Source organism: Pteropus alecto, unplaced genomic scaffold (genome assembly GCF_000325575.1).
Source record: "Pteropus alecto unplaced genomic scaffold, ASM32557v1 scaffold177, whole genome shotgun sequence".
NCBI classification, from domain to species: Eukaryota; Metazoa; Chordata; class Mammalia; order Chiroptera; family Pteropodidae; genus Pteropus; species Pteropus alecto.
In genome coordinates this window covers 1,113,777-1,132,883 of record NW_006442207.1, presented here as the reverse complement: position 1 = coordinate 1,132,883, position 19,107 = coordinate 1,113,777, and the positions used below count along the sequence as shown (strand labels likewise).

The 19,107-nt window shown below is 36.3% G+C and overlaps 1 long non-coding RNA gene across 1 annotated transcript in view; it reads left to right on the top strand.

Annotated features, from left to right (window-relative positions):
• LOC107196331 overlaps nt 1-14,989 on the top strand; it is an 18,312-nt gene extending 3,323 nt beyond the window's left edge. Inside the window, exons 2-4 of the long non-coding RNA XR_001517728.2 lie at nt 4,893-5,026; nt 5,895-5,965; nt 12,250-14,989. This is a non-coding gene — a long non-coding RNA (uncharacterized LOC107196331). The remainder of the gene's footprint in view (nt 1-4,892; nt 5,027-5,894; nt 5,966-12,249) is intronic.
• Nucleotides 14,990-19,107: the final 4,118 nt, after the last annotated feature.

Here is a 19,107-nt window from a genome sequence, read left to right as displayed (position 1 = left end):
AACTATGTCAGTCTCCCTTTTCCTAATACCTTCATCTTCCAAACAGCCCAAAGCCTGATTAATCTCTTTAAAGGAATACATGTAAAGTTTTTAACACAGACCCTGGCATTTATTGACTACTGGTCAATAAATATTAATTTCCTTCCTTTACACATTAAAACTAAGGAGAGTGTATGTGTGTGGGGGGTGCGGAGATTGAACAGGTAGAACACAGAGGATTTTGGGGGCAGTGGAAATACTCTGCATGGTAACCACAATGATAAGAGTCATGCCATTGCACATTTGTCTAAGCTCGTAGAATATACACCCCCTAAGGTAAACTATGGACTTCAGGTGACTGTGATGTGTCAATGTGAGTTCCAGACTACCTTGGTGGGAGATATTGATAAGGGAGGGGCTATGCATATGCGGGAGCAGTGAGTGTATAGAAAAATCTCTGCATCTTCCCATCTATTTTGCTGTGAACCTAAAACTGCTCTAAAGAAAAAGTCTCTTTAAAAAATCTAAAGAACAATAATTTATTACATGTGAAAATTATATGAAATCTAAACTTTAGTGTCCATAAATAAAGTTCTATCAGAGCACATAGACAGTATAAACTAAGGAGTACATAAACACTGATAGATTATCAGATTAATATGTCAACATTTTTGCGGTCCTTACCATGTGCCCAATTCTCAGCACTTTGTTAAGGTTAAAGGAGAATGCACATGACATGTATGAACTGGCTCTTCAAGAAGTGTGTAATCTAAGACATGTAATATGGTTATGATACATTTATGCATTTATACCATAAGTACTAAAATTTTGAGGTCCATGATGTAAATACAAACTATGGATCCTAAGCATGGAAGAGCAAGCTAGACAGAATTTAGCACATGCTCTTTCTTTCCTTTGCCTGGAATACCTTTTTCTTTTAAACCTTTGAACTTCTTTTCATCCTTTAAAACCTAGATCAAATATTACCTCCTGAGTTAAACCCTTCCTGATTCATACAGTTCATGCCTTTCTTCTGCATACCTTCATAATAGTTGACACATAGCTACTGAAGTACAATTAATTGTCATGGATCAGTCTATGCTGACCAATACATTGTGAGCTCCTTCGAAGCCGCAGATTTTAGATCTCTGATTCTTTCTGAGTTAAGTATGTATCATGCAAAGTATAAGTCAAGGTTTATTTTGGGGCAATTTGTTGAAACTCTTTCATTCCTTAAATTGCATTTGCACCTTTGTTGAAAATCTGATTAACCATATATGTTAAGTCTATGTTCTCGACCCTTAGTTCTGTTCCTTTGGTCTATGTGTATATCCTTTCTCAAATAACACACTGTCTTAATTACAGTGGCTTTGTAGTAAGTTTTGAAATCAGGTAGTATGAGGCTTTCAGCCACCTTCTTTTTTCCTGCCAAAATTGTTTTGACTGTTCTAGTTTGCTTGCTTTTTCATACAAATTAGAATCACTTTGTCAATTTCTACAAAAAAAATACTGCTGAGATTTTAATTGGCAATATATTGAATCTATAGATCAATCTGGAGAGAACCAACATCTTAACATTATTGAGTCTTTTAATCCATGAACAGTTTATCTCCTAATTTCTTTAGGTCTTTCATTTCTCTCACGAATATTTTAGGATTTTCAGCATAGGTCATGCACATATTTTAAATTTTTTCCTAAGTATTTCATGGGTTTTGTGCTATATTGCACATGGTACTGTTTTTAATTTCAATTTCCAACTGTTTAATGCTATTAAATAGAAATACAATTTTTAAATTTCGATCATGCACTCGAAAAGAATGTGGATTTTGCCGCTGTTGTATGGATTGTTCAGTAAACATCAATTAGATCAAGTGGTGGATAGTGTTGTTCAGGTTTTCTATTTCTCTCCTGATTTTCTGTCTACTTGTTCAATTGATTACTGAAGAGGAATGTTGAAATCTCCAATTTTTATTGTGGATATGTCTACCGCTCCTTTCATTTATATCAGTTTGCTTATGGTATTTGAAGCTGGTGTTAGGTGCACATGTATTTGAATTTTATGAGTTTTTTTGTGAGTCGACCCTGTTATTATGTAATAACCATCATTATCCTTGATGCTTTGTTATGAAGTCTCCTTTGCTTAATATTAATACAGCCACTTTAGTTTTTTTAAATTAGTATTTGCATGACATTTTCCCCCATTTTTTATTCTTAACATAACAATACATACTTGGGTCTTGCTTTTTTATCTTGTCAATCTCTGTCTTTTAATTATTGTATCAGGAGTATTTACATTTAATGTAATTAGTCACATGGTCAGACTTAAATCTACTATCTTTCTAGTTATTTTCCATATCTTCCTCCTTTCTGTGCTTTTCTCAGGCGAGCCAGGGCTCTCATGTTATCTCTCCCTGATGGGGTCTGTCATTCTTTGGAGTTTTAGCTGCTTGTTATCCCCGTGAATTTAGCGTTCTGACAGATTCAAAGAAAGTCATAATTATGTCCTTCGTATAGCACTGTCTTATTTTTAGAGTATGAACACTGATATTTTCAGCTTTCTACATCCTAGATGGAAGTGGAACTCATTTTCATTTTTTTAAAGGATATTTTTGCTGGATATAGAATTCTAGGTTGATGGTTTTCTTCTTTTATTATTTTAAAGCTGCTGTTCCACTGTCTTTTAGCCTCTGTTGTTTCGGATGAGATGTTAGAAATTCCTCAAATATTGTTCCCCATATGAAATGTCTCATTTTTCTCTGGCTACTAGCAAGATTGTCTCTTTATCTTTGATTTTTGGCAGTTTGACTAATGTTTCTAGATATGCAGCTTATATTTTATATATTTTGCTTGGAGCTTGCTGAACTTCTTGAACTAGAAAATTTGAGTCTTCAACCAAATTTGGAGAATTTTCAGTCATATTTTTTCTAATTTTGGGGGGGCCCATTTTCTCATTCCATTCCTCAGATAGTAGACATTTTGATATTGGTCTACTGGACCCTGGGGCTCTGATTATTTATTACGATTTTTTCCTCTGTTCTTCAGACTACATTGTTTATAATGGTGTATCTTCAAGTTCTCTGATTCCCTTTTTTTCATATTCATGCTGTTGTTAAGCCATGCAGTAAATTTTTATTTTATGTATTTTATATTTCTATAACATCTATTGAGTTCTTTTTATAGTTTATATGTCTTGTCTGAGATTTCCTATGTTGTTATTCATTATATTTTTCTTTTAGTATTTAAGTATAACTATTTTAAAATCCTTATCTTTCAATTCCAACATCAAGGTCATTTCAGGGTTAATCTCCATTGATTTTTTTTTTTCTCTTGCAAATAGTTTATGTTTTCCTGTATCTTTTCATGTGACAAGAAACTTTGGCTTTCATCCCAGAAATTATGAATGATATGTTGTAGAGACTCTAGATTCTATTATATTCTTTCAAAGAACATTCACTTTTTTAAAAAAGAAAAAGCAGGAGTTAATTGCCTGAGCCCAAGGTACTGGGCTTGTGATAAGTGGCAGCTCAAATCCAAGTTCAGCTATTTTAGTATTAGCTAGGCTGCTTGGAGTCTGTTCTTCAATTGCATAGTTCAAGGGTCATCAAGAGATTAGGACATAGTTTATATGTAGAATTTTAACCCTTGTTTTGTATATGAGTGAACTATCAAAAAAAAAAAAAAAAAAAACTAGAATGAGTTGTCTCATGGACCAGGAATGGAACCTAAATTTTTCACATGGCATTCAACAATCTACAACTAAAATATCCCTAACTACTTAAAACTTGGGACTAAGTCACATAATTTGATGCTCCCTGGGAATGTTTACCTGGTGTCAAAGTATTTTTTCACCTAATTTTATCCCAGTCAAAAATGAAAATAATCCTGGGAGGAAAACACAAGAAGCTCTATTAGCTAACTACACTTCATTGTGACTAAATAAGCAACTGGCTTCAGGACCCGGGACTTTAGCAAGGAGAAGGAGAAGTAGGAGGCTACAGGGCACCCAGGAACAAGAGACAGGGCCAGGTTGGGAGGAGGAAGGGAGAATGGTTGAGGCACAGAAAACCAGCCTCACCTACTTCATGCTTTTCTAGGTTTTGTCTTGCTAGACCAAATTCTCATTTGAAAATCATAAATTGAAAATGAGATAATTAGGTGAACACACTGTGTTCCAAAGCAGAAGCTGAATTAAAGTACATTTGGTTTTTCTTCACCAAAGAACACATCAGACTTTCTGTGAGAGTAGATGTTAAGAGCTGTACATCTGGCTCTGCCAAATATTAACTCAGGTTAATTACAGGTGATGATCTCAGATTTTAAAATGATAGATTAAATTGTTCCTCTAGGTTGATGTTTCTCCAAGACGATATGTCACATGTCATATGCCATCCTAACTACTTGAGTGTGTAATGCCATCAGTGACCCTGCAGCAAAAAAAGCAGCAGGGTCACCAATGGCATTACACAGTGGGGAAGGGCTTAGGTTGGGTCCTAATAATGCTACATCCAAATGTCATATTGAATTAAGTTAATCTGTGGGTATTTTCTTAACTGTAAACTGAAAAATCTCATTTGCAAGAAGTTGTTTTGACTTTTAAGCAGAAGATACTATAAAAGGTAGACTATTATAAACTCTCCTGAAGCAAAATATTTGCTTTATGTAAATAGCCTTCTCAAGTAATAAATAATTAAAGAACCTCAAAATAAAATAATGTATGAAGCTCTGAATTTCTAACCAAAAAAATTTCCAAAGATTTGTCTTTGAAAATGATCTCTTTTTAAGGAGAAATACTGAAAACACACGAAGTGCCCTAAGTTCCAAAGTCATAAGTGACAATTAAGGGCAAGAATTAAAATGAAGAGCACTTGGTTCTAAGAGTTACAAAGACTTAGGTACAAATTTTTTTCTTCCAGGCGGGTTACTTAACCTTGGACCTTGTATGTTTTCATTACCCACTCTGTTTTCACGGTGGTTGTGAAGGTCAAGTGCAGAGGCAGTAATGGATGTGAAATGGCACCCATACCAATGAGACGCTCGTGTATAGAAGGTACGGAGAAGTCTGGCACAAGGACCCAGCCTTCAGGCTGTGCCTGACACCCTTGTGCCTTGCTCTGCTATTTATGACAGGTTATTTTGGAAGGTGGGAATTACAGAGAACATTAGAGCTAAAGTGGGGTGAGAACTTGTTTGAATGTGCTCTTGAGGAAAGAGGAGAGGAAGGAGCAAAGGGCCCAGCACCTGAAACTCTGGGGATCACTCAACTCTACAGGAAAACAGCAAATAACTTTCTTAAAATTGGTTAAGTTGGAGTGTCAGATAGGGCAGGCACCCTGTCCTAAAAACATGTGTTAAAGAGAGACATGATAAGACTAGTGATTTTGTTGACATCTTAAGAGGGTATGTAAGTAGAAAATTCGTTTGTAAAAATTGATACTAGATGCTAGCAGTGACTATCACTGGGTGGTGGAAGTAATTGGTAAGAATATGTATGATTTTTATTCTTTTTGTTTCTATTTTCTAATTTTTCCACAATAAGAATATTATTTCCACAATAAAAATGTTAGATAAATAAAAAGTAAATACCGATTTTAAATTTCATATTAAATGTGGGAAAGAAAACCTAATTTTTTTTTCTCAGTTACCGGACATATTACTTTATAGGTAGCTTCTTTTAAGATAGAAGATGTGCTGCTTGATCATCAGCAATCCTTTACGGTGACCAGTCCCTCAACTCTCACTTGGTAGTCATACGGCCCTACTATCTCACATGGGGGCCTGTTCTGCTGAGAAGGGATTGGTTGTGTGAAGGGGTGTGGCAAAAATAACCCTTAGGAATATAGGCCACAGAGCTAATGAAGTGCCCCAAGAAAAGGAAGTCTTACCTATGGGCTATGAATTCTCTCCCCCCATGCCAGAGACCTGAGGGCATGTGACCTAGGAATGTGCATCCCAAGATAATACTACTTTCAGAGAACTCTCCTTATAGGTAAGTAACTCTCCTTTATAGGAGGTATCTTTGTGTGGCAGACTGTTTATGGGAGCAATTTGAATTGAACTTTAAATGAAAAAGGCATATCTCTGTAAGTGGTAATAATTTTAGTCATCTCGCTGTGGCTAGGGGTTGTGGAATTCATTAGCACAGATTAACATATAAAGTGGGTGAGATATCTAATAGCAAACGGAGAGGTTTAGGGGCCTTAATTCATCACTGAATGAACAGCGTGTACAGTATTAGGGACTATGAAATTTTTAATTTACACAAAGTGTCCAAGAATATAGGGAATAAATTTAAACCCAAAACAGATAATGGAGCTATGCCCTGCCTGGCTGGCAAGTTGAATTGTTTTTACACTGAGTGAAGAAAGCTAATTATCCCAAGCACAAGGAGACTGCTAAAAATAATAAGATTATAAGGAATAATTTGCTGATATAATTACAACAAAATTGGGTACACACAATCGTCAGATACATGTATTGCTTGACCTGGGTGAGAAAGTGAAATAAATCCTTCTTCTATAGCCTTCGTAAATTTGTTTTTATCATCTCCAAGTGGTGTTTGCACAGGCAGCACAATTTGCATGTGTAATGTGGCTGTACAAATTGACAACAAGTAAATTATTCAAGGAAATAGGCTGGTCGCGGGTCTGAACTATCTCACAAAGCCTATTCATTTTGAAGAATCACTGAGACGTGAAGCTCATACATCAACCGTTTTCTGACAATCCTCAGACTTATTGTCTCCTAAAATGTCATTATGGCTATTATTTATGAAGCTAATTCATTTATTAATATATATTTAACTCTGACTTGTCATGCACCTTAGCAGACATTCTGTGCACTGCATATTTTTGAATAGATGAAAGACTTTTGCATGCTTTAATGATTACTGTAAGCTGCTATAGATTTATAGAATGCAGCTTTATTATCTACTTGCATTAATACCTTTTTATAACTTTTTTTTTTTTGCTTAAGGCCACCAAATATAAATGGCAAATGACATATTCAAAAGATTGTATGGAATAAGATTTTCCAAGAGTTTGTTGAATTTTAGAACAAAATGGGTTATCTGTCAGTTAAGGCCTAATTCACCTAGAAAGATGGGTATATACCAATTATGTTGAATTTTCCTGCAAAATATAGGCTGCAATTTTTCACAGAAAAAAGGAAAAGATGTATGATTCATTGAGCTCTCTTTCTCTGAGAAGATGGCCCATCCTTTCATGTGCTGAGGTTGGACAACAGTTCTCAGGGAAGCTGAATTTTAGGTGTTCATCTTTACTTGGGACCTGTGCCATTTACATTGTCTCTAATCAATAAATAGGTGTTGCATGAATGAGTAAATAGATGAATGACCTTCAGGTTTTCTGATAATCTGTGAATAAAATCAGTATAAATAAGCAGTGACCTAGAATACTATTTTATACATTTCTCTTTTCTGCTTCAGCATTTCCAACCACTAGAGAATGTTCTGTGACCCCCACTATGATTTAGAATAAACCATACATATATGCAATCAAAAAACACAACATGTTATTTTTATAATGTGCATAAGAATATATCACTACTGGATATGTACTGCTGCTTCTGGTTGTCCCTGTATAAGTCTGCTTACTAGCATCTTCCACCATATGTGACCATGGCTACTGTGTGTGCGCGTGCACGCACATGTTTGCATGCACGCACATGTTCGCGTGTGTGTGTGTGTATGTGTGTGTCTTTATGTATTGGTAAGGCAGGAGTAACTGGAGAACGAAAAGGAGAAACAGTACAGTTGCTTGAGATAGTCTGCTCTGAGAGTGCTTCATTCTAACCGTTTAAGTAGTCACCATTCTTCTAACTCAATATTTCTGCTTTTGTATAGATGTAGACATAGAACTCTTACAGTAATAACCAAGTAGTAGGTCAGCACAGGCAAACGTAATATCACTGAAATCTACCAATGGATTTGAAACTCTGGCAAACCAGATGCTTTGTTTTTAAAGATAAAAATAAGATAAAGAAAAATGCCATCACCTGAGTATTGTATTAAATGTATTAGCTTTAATAATGTCATTAATCACTAACATATTTAAATAAAATATGTTTTAAAAAATACTATGTCAGGGAGACAAAATAGATTAGTGGTTGCCTAGGGTTGGATAGGCAGAGAGGATAGGGAGTGACCGCTAATGGCACGGGGTTTCTTTGGGGGGTGACAAAATTGTTTTAAAATTAGATTGTGGCGATGATTGCACAGTTCTGTGAATAAACTAAAAACCATTGAATTGTGCACTTCAAATGGGTGAACTGTGTAGTATGTGAATTATATCTCAATGAACTGTTTAAAAAGTACTACTTGATATATGCTAAAATTAAATATTTTACTGTAAAGGACCAACATAATGAATTATGAATAGTAGCATAAGGAAATAACTACTTAGGAAACTAGCTTATGAATAAAACTAGATTAAAATGTAAAATAGGTAATCTATCCACAAAAAGGAAGGAGGCCTATTTTTTGAAAATTCAGCCTTCAACAAGAATGGTGTTTATGTCTCATGATCTGACAAGAGAAAACAAATCCCTGCATTTCAAACACTGACATAAGCCACCAAATGTAGTCAGGAAAAATCTTTAGTAAATGTGTAAGGAGATACTATTTTTTGTTTAGAATACTTGTATAAGACCAACAAAGCATCAAGAATCTATTTTTAAAAGTAATTTTCTTATATCAAGCATTCTCTCAAAATGTCCCATTAGATATGGAAAGCAAACCACACACACACACACACACAGAGTGTCTTTCTAACTGCATAACCATGGCAGGGAAGGCTGATGACATTTTTATTAGTAATATTAATCACATGCTTAAAGGGAAAAATGTCTCACTTTTCCAGGAACCATAATATTTACCTATTTACACCTTTTAAAATTTCAGTAACTCCAACTTAGAACCTTTAACCCCCATAACCTTCAAAAAAGAAGTAAAATGAAAATTAATAAATGTTCCCTAGTGTGCTATGAGCCATTAATTGTACAGCCTGAAAAGCTTTAGCCTAATAAGAAACATGCCTTCAGCAGAAATGTGAAAGTCATCTGTGATGCTCATGATTTAATGATAAAAATGTGCAGTCAATTTTCAATGAAGTTAAGACCTATAACCCAGGAATATTTTAACTAACAAATTTTTGCAGATACTGGAGGAACTTTGAAAAGCAAACAACTTGAAGAACTGAAATATTCTCAGCATGAATTAAATGATTCATCTCTAAAGGGTCTTAAGATAGAAGCACTAGAATTTCTAGCAATAACACCTGATCAGAGATGGGTTTGTCCCACATGCCAAGAAAGTATGGGCATTTCATAAATCTAGCAACAAAACAATTTTATTAGTAAATTGTTAAAGAAGTGTTATATTAGGAATAAAGACATGTTAATAACATCAATGACCATAAATATCACATTAGTTTTGAAAATCAGCTCTAGATTTAGCTATAAAAGTCCTAAGCATAATTTATTTGTTCAAATAAATACTCACTTCTCACTGTGAACCAAGCCTGGGGTAGACATTCTGGAACTAAAGTGGGGAGATTCCTGAGGGATATAAAGATGAATAAAACACAGTCCCTGTCCCTAAGGAACTTAAAATCTTGAGAGCAGTGTGATGTGTTTGCAAAAATATTGCCATTATTGTTTGAGTTATTTACAATGACAATGTTTTATTTTTGTAATCAGAACTAAGAGCATTAAGATGGATTTCTTTTAAAGCACTTAAGTGCTGTCGAATGAGGTGCAAAGTTTTATAGGCATTCATTAGAGAGATCCCCGCCAAGAAAAATATTCAAGGAAGCATTAGCGTGTGAGCTAGGCTTGGAAGGATGGCCAGCAATATGATAGACTGAATTGGAGAAGGCATTCCAGGTGGAAGAGATTGAGTAAGCTAAAGCTAGAAATAAAAGTAATGTAATATGTAATGTACTATGCAATATGGCTGCAGATTAGGGTATATGTAGAAGAGAAAATACTAGAACCTTATGTTGAGGATGAATCACCAGAGGTCTACACTGTCACACTTGGGAATTCAGATTTAATTCATGAGGCCATAACTGTAAGGTACTTAGCACACAGTTCTAGGTACATTGTAAGTGCTCAGTATATATGAGCCATCATTATTATTGTCCAAGGTTTCAGAAAGAGCTGAAGCAAGGCTAATGGTTGAATTTAGTGTCTTTTCTATCCCATAGGTAGACTCTGGATGAGTGCTCCCCAATAGGTAGGTCCGTATTGAGGTACAACCTACTTTTAGCTGGCCCCTGATCCATCTCCACATTGCACTCCTCATATCCCTCAGAGGCAGGCAGTAACCAGTAACCATGAAAGTTCCTTCATGCAAAGGCCATGTCCTCTTCCCGATCTTTGTTCCTAGGCTTTAGCACACGTTGGATGTCCCAGAAATGCTTGTTGAACCAACTTCTCTCCTCCATTAGCTGTGAGTACTTCCATATAAATGAATAAGTTGATACTCCAGCCTATGCATCAGAGCATATGGCCTATCAATTTAGTAGTTGAGTTTGTCATCATAGGACATACTAATGATATCTCATTTCTGGACCTGCCAAGTTCCCAAGAGAGGCTCGGGCCTGCAACCCTCCGGATATTGAACCCTATCAGTTCTCCTCCTCCACCCCCCAAATACCACACTTACCCACACAGGAGTATTGTGAGTGAAATAAGACACATCAGATGCCTAGCATTGCACCTGATGCATGCTAACATTCACCAAGTGTTTTTTTAAACAGCAGAATTTCCGACTTATCCACCCATTGGCTCTGATTGATACATCCTTTAGAGTACTGTTTTGGAAGTAAAAGAAATAGGAGAAGCCTCATTCACAATTTTCATCTGCATGTCTCCTTTAGACAGATCCAGCCACTCATGTGGACAGTGACCCACTCTCTTTTTATACGACTGCCTGCAGCGCCTTGTGTCTGAGATCAGTTCCTATAAACCCAGTATTACAGATTTCAGAGCTGCAGCGTAAGTCAAGTTTTCCTGTTCTCATAAGGAACTAACGGAAAGAGGCATAGAGTAGCCAAGGACCAAAAGATAAACACTGTTTTGCAGTGGAAAAGCATAAGAGTTTTCAGTTTTGATCTGAATCTGTTATCACAAAGGCCATGGAGCCTGGTGGATAAGAGTAGGGATAAGTAAACTGCGGCCCATGTGCAAAATCCTGCCCGCCACCTATTTTTATAAAGTTTTATTGGAAGAGAGCCATACCCATCATTTACATGTTGTCTCTGGCTGATTTCACACTACAACAGCACAGTTGAGCAGATGCAACAGAGACTTCATGGCCCACAAAGCCGGAAATATTTACTGTCTGTCCCTTTACAGAAAAACAGTTTGCTGATCCTGGTTCAAAATAATGGCTTTCTCAGTCAAAACTGAGTTTAAATCCTTGTTCCAACTTGGGCAAGTTAACCTCTATACATCTCAGTTTCCTTACCTATAAAATGGGGGTAATGGCAGTATCTACTTCGCAGGGTTATTGTGAGCATTAAATACCCCAGAATACCAAGCACAGTAACTGTAACTTGGTAAGCTTATTAAATGCGAGCAGTGATGATGATGATGATGGTGAACATATAGGTAAAATTACTGTGCAGGGAACACCATACCTTAAAAGGGGTTTGAAAGTGGCTGTTGAAGGACCCCAATCGAGCAGAATACACACACACACACACACACACACACACACACATGCATACACACATACATATATGTATAATGTACACACATACTGATACACACATAATAAATATGAAAAAGATATAATAGATACTAATGCAAGTAGAACACACACATACACATATATATTACATAATACATCTATGAAAAAATGAAAAAGGTCTTAACAAAAATAGAATGCATATATGTAAACACACATACATATATATAAACACACACACAAAAATTCCTGTAGTGAGCAGAACAGAAATTTTGGTCTAGTTCTCCCCCCGCCCCCAAAAAAAAAAAGGTACTTTCTCGGTTTCTGGGGACAAAACCACTCTGATGAAATTACCTGATTGTGCGATCTTTGCACTAGAAATGGAAGAGAGGTCACATGGAGAATTGAGATTAGGCTGAATTTTGCATTACTCGAACAATAGTTTTTCCTTTGCTGTCTATCCCTTTGCAATGTTTAGCTCCCTCCCTTTTTTTCCCACCCAGTGGTGACATTCAGTCACTGCAGCAACTGCAACCAAGTGTTTTGTTTTTTCCCTTCAGGACTCACTGCCTATTTCTTAGTTCTGGGAACACAACTCAGACAAGTCGGTGAAGTTAAATGAAGATGTTGGAATGATTGTGATTCCAAAGAGCCAAACTGCTGAATGAGAATGAAGGTGGCCAATTACCACCTTCTAACATACTGTAATGCTTATTTATTATGACTATCGTTCATTGCCTTTGTCCTTCTTCATAATGTTACTTCCCCAAAGGCAGGGGTATTTGACTTCTTTGTTTATCGATGTATCCAAAAGGCCTAAAACAAAGCCTTGCGCCTTGTAGACACTCAGTAAATATTTGCCGACTTGAATAAATAGCTGCAGGTCTATCAGACTATGCTGCTTTGAAGAACATGCTGAAGTGTGGTCTAAGACAAGGTCATTAACATCCTCATCCCATCTGGCCCCTTGGACTTTATTTGGGCCTTTGTGATTAGAAAGATAAGGTCTGTTGGAACTGTTTCAGGGAGATTCTGGGAAACAAAATAGCTGCCCAGGGGCCTGGGAGGAGAAAAGTGATAAATAATAAAGAAGAAGAAGAAAAAAAAAACATGAGATACAAACAAACTCGAAAAAGAAATGGAATGGGCTTCAGGTAATCCTCCTACACGTAACAGCTATAAATTCTGAACATAATATAAAAAGCAGCTGTCCAAAGATACTGAAGAACAACTGAACAGGCAAATGCAGGAGTGGAGTCTCCATTTGGAAGAAGGGAATGGCAATGGGCAAGTTTCCTATGATTAGTGCTCTTTGCTGTAAAGCAGGACCCAAGTCATGCCAAATAGGAGTGACTAAAACCTGTATAAAAAACCTGTAGTCTTCCTGGCATGAAGCGCCGGGAGTCAGAGTTCAAAGTGCTTACAGTAATTAGAAAATAAAAGAGGAATCTTGGAAAGAGAGAGTTAAAGAGGGCATGGGTAATGTGTTGATGCATATAAACTCTGCCCATGTCATTGCTGGCACCCCAACCATGTGAGCAAGCAGCCCAGCACAGGCTAAAGGAACTAGACCAAAATTTCTGTTCTGCTCACTACAAGGGAGACAGTTCGGAGTCTGAGGTCAATTAAGTTAGCTGCCTGCTTTTAAAAAATCAGTACTCTTCAGAGGAACACAACAGAATCCAGAGGCTCTACAATATATCACTGACAATTTCTTGGATGTCACCGAAAGAAAATGTGAGTCAAAAGGCAATCAATGGAGACTGACGCTGAGATAATTCAGTGGCTTGAATTAACAGACAAGGATTTTAAATCAGCTTTTGTAACTATGAAAGATAACTGAGAGAAATATAAAGTTTAGTTTCTTTTAAAACTATGTAATTATTATTTGTAATTTATTTTGAAATAGTTTATATATCAAGAAAAACTTGAAATTAATATAGCAAACATTTGCATACTTTCCTCCTAATTTAAGGAATAAGCCTTACCAAATACTCTTAAACTCTACCATTTAACCATCTCTGAATATATTTCTCTATATACACTCCCAACAGACCACTATATTGAGTTTTATCATTACCTCAACTTTTTAATATAAGTACACTTATTGTTAAGCATACAGTTTAATTTTGCATGCTTTTTAACTCTAAATAAATTGCATTATACTTAATGCTGTCTCCTGCAACTTATAGTCTTTACTCAATATTGTTTTTTGATATTCGTTGAGGTGCACATAGCTGCTGTTCATTCACTTTCACCACCCTACAATATTTTATGAACATATTTCCATTTACTTTTTCATTCTCTCTTCCAAGAATATTTGGGTTGTTACAGTTTTTTTGTTTTCGCTGTTACCCACAAATGCTGCTATGAACATTCTTGTACAAAAAATCATATTTACGTGTTTAAGAGTTTCTCCAGAACAGTGGTCCTCAAAGTGTGGTCCTACACCAACGGCATCAGTTTGATCTGGGATCTTGTTAGCAGTGCAAATCTTTGGACCCCACCACAGACCTACTGAATTAGAAACTCTGGAGATGGGGCCAGCAATCTTTCCAGGAGATTCTGATACAGAGTCCAATTTGAAAACCACTGCCGGAGAACTGAATCGTAGGAAGGTACCTGCAGCCTGATTGGATAACATCAAATGACTGTCTAACGCAATTTTATCAGCTTACACTCTCACCCATCATTATATGAGTTTATACTGTTTAGCATCCTTACTGATACTTCATAGTCTTGGAATTTTTAATTTTTCGACCTATCCATTTGGTACAAAACGGTACCAACTGTGATTTTATTTTAGTCTTCCTTGAATCTAATGAGATTGAATATCTTTTTATTCACTGTTAGACATTCATACTTCCCTTTCTATGAAATGTCCGTACCTGTCTTTTGCTCATTTTTCTATTGGATTGTTTGTCTTTCTCATATTAAGTAGTACACTCATCCTTGTCAGTCAGATGTTTTGCACAGACCTCTTCCAGTCTTGTGCCTTTTCTTTTCACTTTCAAATGGTCTTTTGATAAGCAGAAGTCTTTCATTTTATGTAGTCAAATTGATCATTTTTCTATGTGGTTGGTGTTTTTTGTATCTTATTTAAGAAATGCTGCCACATGATGATGTCAAAGGGAAAAATGCTTCTCTACTATTAGATAATAAATATGTACTTTTATTTTCTTCTAAAAGTATTAATAATTTGCTTTCACATTTTAGTCTTATATCCACATTGACTTTATTTTGTATGGTGTGAGATAGAAATCCACTTGTTTTCCACATGGATAACCAACTGCCCCAGTTGCATTGAATATATAGATTTTGAAGAAAAGAACTGACATCTTTATAATACTGAGTCTTTCAATTCATGAGAGTAGTAGACCTGTCCGTTGATTTAGTTCTTCTGTAATATATTTCTATAAAGTTTCATAATTTTTGGTAAATTTATTCCTAGATATCTTATACATGTAAGTTGCCTTGTGAATAGTATCTTTGTAAAATAAAACTATAGTGCTCACTTTGGCAGCACATATTCTAAAATTGGAACAATAAAATAAAATTGTTTTTTCAAATGGTTGCTACTGAAGTAGAAAAACACTATTGATTTTTGTATGATGGTCTTCTAGCCAGCAACTTTGTTTAATGGTAAAAACCAGACTATCTTTGTATTTCTGTACTATTATAATTATCCCAAGTTGCTGGAGCAACATCTATAGTACCCTTGGGAAAAGACTTTGGGACCTTAGAACAGTTAGTCAAGTTGTCACCCATATATAAATGCAAAAGAAAGGGTACTCTCAGATCTACAAAGTGTCGGACTCTTTCTTTTTGCATCTTGCTTGAGGCCATACTCCAGAATATTAAGAAAAGACTTAGAATTTAAAAATACTGAATGGAGATGCTACCACAAAGATGAACCTGAGGTAAGCCCTGTCAATACAGAAATAATTAAATAAGAGCTCGAACTAAAAGGCTCTGCTGGCTTAAGTGATTTTAAAAAAATAGTACACAAAATAAATAAATATTTTAGAATAAAATAGGGGTGGCGGGGGTCTTAGAACCTTAAATTTACAAATGAAGGATGGGAAAGGTGAAATTCTGTGTGCAAAATCTTGTCCTTTATGCAAAGAGGTAATGAGCCTATTGTTTTCATCAGATATTTATAATTTTAGAAGCTGCGAAATACTGTTATATTTGACCAGTTGAATTTAAAAATATGTGTTTACGTTCCAAATTGTTTAAAGCATCAAAGGAGGCAATATTGTACATGTGATAAAAGGTATATAGAGAAGGGACAACAAAGAGGTACAAAAAAGGGAAAAATGATGTGATAATAATGAATTTAGTTATAAATTCCTCATAAGAATAAAGATTAGGATAGGAGTAGGCTTGTATTGAATGAAAAACAACTTTAATAACATATTACTTTGAATTTTTTAAACCAAAGCACTACTAACATGATTAGAAATAAAATGATGGTTATTTCATAAACATAAAGTCTGCCAAAGAGCACAGTTTTATTTGGGAAAATGTTTCTGAGGGTTTTTGCTTTGCATGGGAGGACACAGAAAGATATGTTTAAATCGACTACAGAAAAAAAGTTTCTAAATCTCATTTATTTTATTTATCTATCAAATACTTATATAGTGCTTCCATGTGCCCGCTATTATTCTAAGTGTTTTACAAAGAGGAATTCATTCTATTAGTTAGGCTTCTGGCAGGAAACAGATGGCACACTCGAATTGGATAAATTGAAGCGAATAGAATAAAAGGAATATTTACAAAGATGCGAGTGGGATTTAGAAAAAGCAATCGGGGATGGGGCGACACCCTGCTTAACGGCAGCAGGGAGCCTTTACCACCCATAGGACCGCCTGCAGGGGCGAAGGGAGAGAGTCATTGGAAGTACCCAGAGAGACAGCCATGGCAACCTGGCAGGGAGGGAGCAAGGGGAATACACACCCCAACCTGGCTCTCCTGCCTCCGGCTCTCTCTATGGTGCCTCCCATTAGCCAAACAGGACAGAAAGCCAGAAGACAGAGAGCTCATTGTTGCCACTCTTGTGGGCCAAAGTCCCAGGGTGCAGAAGCCTAGAGAAGAAAGGTTGGAGGAGCATCTGGAGGAGCAAAGAGAAGATACTCAGAACACTCATAATAACCCCATTTAGCAGGTTCTATTGGTGCACGCATTTGTACAGCAGGTGACATACAGAGAGGTTAAATAACTTCCCCGAGACTGCACAGCTGGTAAGTGACGGATCTAGGATTTTAACCCAGGCAGTCCGATTCAACTGCACTAGGCCTATATTTTATTATATTATTATATTATAAGTTTATATATCTTATTATAGCCATGCTCTGTTTGTTTGTTGTTGTTTTTTTTTTCTGATTCTGTCTGGTATACTGGGATTTAAATGGATGAAAAAAGACCATTGTAAGAGCCATTTTTTACTTCTTTCTACCACCTGTTTAAGGGCTGGGAGGTATTTTTATGTTATTGTAGACACTTAACTACCAAGACTCCCATTATGATTCATAGATCATTTTGAAAATTGAGCAATTTTCATGATAGGCATACTTCCCAGCAGCTTCTTAGTAGAGTTGGGAAGATTATAGCCAGAAGAAACACAGGAGGTGAAATTTGGTCTCGTTTATAAGTGTTTGGTTGTAAATGTGGATTGTGGTTTCATTAAATTTGTATACATGAAGTCTTTTAATTTTCCAACAGGATTGTGGAAATCTGGCAATTCTTAATAATCAAGGCCTAAATCCTTTCTAGATTTTTTTTTTTTTGGTAAATATTTTCAAATATTAAAATAACCACGAGTTCAAGAAAAAATAAGTGTGTTTCAGCAAACAAACTAAAGCATATTTTTCAAGAGGAAAAGTTTTGCTTTTTGATTTCTATCATTAGTCTGGTGTTCTCTTGCATGATTTCTATCATTAGCCTGGTGTTCTCTTGCATAAACTACCTATTAGAAAATTTAGAATCGGGTGTAAGTACAAGGCTAAAATGACTGCCAAGTCCAGTACTGTTTTTCTGGAGGTTTTTGTATTGTCGAGCATTTTTATTGTTCCCCCCAAACTTTATTCTTCTACACCGACCCTCCTGCCATCTTGTACAGCTGCCCTTTTCACCCTTATTCTATTCTCTGCTTGTCCGCTACGCATCCATGCCCCAGGCAACTACCCATCATGCCACTCTTCCCTGGACTACATCTTTGCCTTTTCACACCTTCGTGCCTTTTTATTTGCTCTTCCCTCTGCTTCGAATGCCGTTCTCTTATGCTTGGTAACTCCTCCTCTTCATCCGGGAGTCCCAGTGCTGCTTTCTGTGAGGCAGCTTTCCTACCTCCCCTAGAAAGAGATTTTCACTCCTTTTTAGGAGCTTCTAGGATTTTGTATACATGCTTCTTCTGCAGACCTTACTATATTGTATTAACATGATTTGTTCGTGTAACTCTTTATCTTACCAAACTGTGACGTCGTGAAGGCCAGGACCAGAAACTGCAAAGCGTTTTCAAAAGTTGTTGAATGAACAACTGTTACCAAACCAATGAACGAGAATTAGTTTTATAATTCTTGGCCACCATATAAGGGCCAGAAACCCCTTCAAAGTCTGGGGTTCTGTGACTGCCACCTGCAGGAAGAAATTCAAGGGATTACATAACTGTATGAAAAATATCCATCCTGCTTTGCATTTTACTATTAGGGTCTATGAGTTAAATGCACATCTGGTATAGTTCCTCAGTAGGTAGACTTAACATTCCCTATGTGAACCAGAATTCCCAAATTATTAAAAGTCTTCTTAGCATTTTGCTTCTTATAACGATGCCTTCAGTAAATTCATTCAGTTTTACGGGTACTACAATTATATTCATGCTCAAAACCTTAAAACTGTCGAAGCATTATTTCTCATTAGCTTCCTCTGAATAAGTATTAAAATCAAAATGTGAGATGAGTCCATATTATCAAATATGAGGATGAGATTTTGGTTTAAAAAATATTCTCCAGGACCCTGAGTGTTAGAACAAGAACAACGTCTTTGTTTTTAACTTGTGTGTAAGAGTTGTTTTTTTTAAAGAATGAGAGAGCCTCTTCCTGGATCTCCCTTTGAGTCTCAAAAGATGCCTCCATCAGTAGGTGTTATTTCAAACTGCCCCAACCTGAACTTCCCAGTTTCTACCCATGTGGTCTACCTGCCCACGCACCCAGTTTTCCCCGGCAACCACTACCCACACAGCTTACTTTAAATTCAATTAATGTTGAACCATTTTCTTTTATCTCCTCTACCACCAACTCCTATCACTCCCTCTACTTCATTTAGGAGTTGGACAGAGCGAGGCCAACTCCATGCATCGTTTAGCTTCTGCATGTGATGCTGGTACTGGAGAAATAACAGCAAAGTAACCGCTTTCACTA